This window comes from Arachis hypogaea, chromosome 11 (genome assembly GCF_003086295.3).
Source record: "Arachis hypogaea cultivar Tifrunner chromosome 11, arahy.Tifrunner.gnm2.J5K5, whole genome shotgun sequence".
In the NCBI taxonomy this organism is placed as follows: Eukaryota; Viridiplantae; Streptophyta; class Magnoliopsida; order Fabales; family Fabaceae; genus Arachis; species Arachis hypogaea.
In genome coordinates this window covers 125,325,353-125,328,540 of record NC_092046.1, presented here as the reverse complement: position 1 = coordinate 125,328,540, position 3,188 = coordinate 125,325,353, and the positions used below count along the sequence as shown (strand labels likewise).

General features: G+C 36.8%; 1 long non-coding RNA gene across 1 annotated transcript; it reads left to right on the top strand.

Annotated features, from left to right (window-relative positions):
- Positions 1-1,889: 1,889 nt before the first annotated feature.
- On the top strand, positions 1,890-2,550 carry LOC140175971 (uncharacterized). Its single transcript, XR_011867087.1, has 2 exons — positions 1,890-1,974; positions 2,093-2,550. It is a non-coding gene; the product is annotated as an uncharacterized lncRNA (long non-coding RNA).
- The last annotated feature ends 638 nt before the right edge of the window (positions 2,551-3,188 follow it).

The following is a 3,188-nucleotide window of genomic DNA, read 5'->3' as shown; positions in this document are numbered from 1 at the left end:
ATAAGGCCTTTCTTTTTGATGTATCTAAAGCCAACTATGACATGTAGTCTGCATAACGATCTGTGACTTTTGGGTTGTGGAATGCAACAAATAATATTCATTACAATGTGGTAAAACTCTCTAGATTAATAAGACTTAGATGGAAACCTGGAGGCAGAATAAATGAGGCTCTGCCTCCATCTCCCTAAAGGTACACGTTTCCATGTGGTTTTCTGGGAATAGTAACAACTATTAGGAATAATGTTGTATGAATCATTAAACCTTAAAATTCGTAGGCGTTAGGAATCAAGGAACAAATGGAAACATAAATGGTTGTGCAGCAGAAGGCACTGTCTAGTCGTAGTGAGAGTAGGGACTACTATAAATTAATTTAATGTAGCATGATGCGAAACACAATAGTTTAGAGTTTTGTATATTTTTTGGAACTTAATGTTAGGAACCATGATATGTTACGAATTGCTTGGTATTAGTTATCATGCAGTTCTTCTTTTTCTATTTTTATGTACTTGTTTCTTTGTCATCATTGCCCTATGAATTTCTCCTCTTATTATTAGTTGATAGAAACACTTTAATGAATTTCAAATTCACATAACACATATGGTAGTCGAATTAATTTATACTACTGTACTTTATATTTTGCTTGATATAAAACATACAAATATAAATGACCGTCACATGAATATTTAATGAAGTAAATTCAGTAACAGAATACTTAGATATAGATAATTTTATATTTTATTAAAAGTTAACCATTGAAATACTATGAAAAAACTATAAAGAATGTGCTAATTCTTTTTTTTATAAGTATTTATTATTTTTTTCAAATTAAAAACCAAAAATTAGGGGTACCTCTATTCATCAATGTATCGTACTATATTAGAGTGGGTTTTCTTATAGATTAATCAGTATATATATATATATATATATATATATATATATATATATCATTATAATTTTTTTCCCAATTGTAATTTTTATAGGATTTTCTACATTAAAAAAATATAAGAATATGAATAGTGCATAATAAAATTATAAAATACCACTACTTTATAACGGGTTTGGTTAAAAATGATCACGTATCTTACTAATTAAAGATAATTCTTTCAATAATTTTAATATAAATTATGAACTTCTTATTATTCAGTAATGATAACGCTATTATTGGTGAATTCTTATTGTTATTAATAATGATATTTGTAGTATGATGGGTTTTTTTCTTTTCTCTGTTCAGAAAGCTGCAATCGGCAGATAGTCTCTCACTTCAGCTAACATAAGGTCCATACGTAACAATTACATGCGCAGTAAGGTCGACCAGGTGACCCGGGTATTGTCACCACCACCAGTTTTGTGTTACTCATAATGTGGCTACACATTTTCTCCTACCTTGTACTTTGAGTTTGGCTACGTGGTGTTTGTAGGTGTATCAGCCCATGTGGTGTGACCAACACTGGTACCTAATGATAATCGACGTCCGTGAGCAGAAGCTGATCTACGTAGACTCACTTAGAGACCCACGTGAAGCGGACGCAAGGAAAACGGCCATGATGCGCGTCGTAAGCCACTCTAGCTATCTGGCACTAGTCCATAACCCCACTGCTTATGATATCCATCGAGCACCGTCCAGTAACAATGGTTTTTCTTAACGTCTTGTAGGCGCTTTACCTGGAGGGAATGACACTGGGAAATTCGTGGCTCTCCGGTGACGGGGCGATGCGTCCCCGGTTCTCTGCGTTTAAATTTGAAGAGTCTGATGTGCCTCAGCAGGCAGCAGACTCGTAAGATCCTACACACCCCTCTTTGCCATAATGTCATTATTGCATCGTAAACCCTTTGCTGTGATGGTGTCTCAGTCACATGTTGAACTGACAAGCATCCTGAACTGACTAAAACTTGTGTCTTTGCAGCATGGACTGTGGCATCTGGGTAGCACAATGGATGATACGAGCGCACATGTGGCAAGACTACGGGGTGCAGGTACGGTGGGAAACAGCTTAACAATTTATTCCAACTGAAGTTATAATTTTTTACTTCTTTAGCGCCACCACTAGCAAGTGACTAACCTTGCATCCGTTGCTATTGTGAGCCGTCTCAGCATGTCAACGCTGCCACTCGGATGCGCTTAGCAGTAGACTTGGTGATGAAGTCTCAAAACCAACTTGCACAGGACTCCGTATCCAAAGCATTCGCACACTGGCAGACGGAAACTGCGTAGACTAAGCGTGCCCTTTCCAAGGCCAAGTCGCGATGGTAAATATTTGTTACTCGGTAACGTGTGGGCAGTTATTTTTTGGATCGCCCATCTGTATTGGTTACCATGGGGAAATTATTTTTTGTACAGATCAGTTGTTTAGGAACTTTCGGGACATTTGATTTTTTGATAGCACTTGTGTTCCCTTTCCGTTGGGCTAAATGATTTTTTTGATTTGCCCTTCGGCGTGCTATGATCAGCTAGATTGTTAAACCTTTATCTTGCATCTTTGCTGGACGGATGCCATTTTGAAGTACAGCGGGGCCTTGGATGGAAAAATGTATGGCGTTGATTTAGTCTTATCGCCTTCTAATGTGACATGAACCGTATTCCTTTAATGTTTTGGGTTTCTTGCAAGACAGTTTATAATACCCGGCTGCGATGTCAGAGTCAACTTGGTAAATCCCAAAGAAATTTTAAATTCATAGGAGAAAACTTAGTTGGTTCTTAAAGGTGCAGCTTCAAAACATGGAAAGCGTGGAAGGAACTTATAGTTGTAGCCCTATAGTAAAATGTCGACCCACTAAGACCTTTAGAAGGCCCTACTCAATTGTTTAAACTGAACCCGCCAGTTTACTTTCAACCTTGAGGCCATTCAGGGTAATATCTAACTAAAGGCATGGAAAAGAGAACAAAATGTGCTCTGTGGTAGTGACTCATAATGTCGAAATTATTTCGGTAACCCTTTTCACAGAATTTCCAAATCTTAACTCATTACTAGCAACATCAAACTTGTTCCAGTAAATCACAATTTAAACCGAACTTCACATCGTCAATTAGGAATCATAATTTCCAGCCACCTTAACCAATCCATAACTCAATCGACCAGACAATTGGAGTCATCCAAAATAATTCAATTTGATATATAAGAGTTATGGAAATCATGAAAATACTATATCCGCGTTAATATTGACTTGTAACAAAGGCAACGCTTACAAAA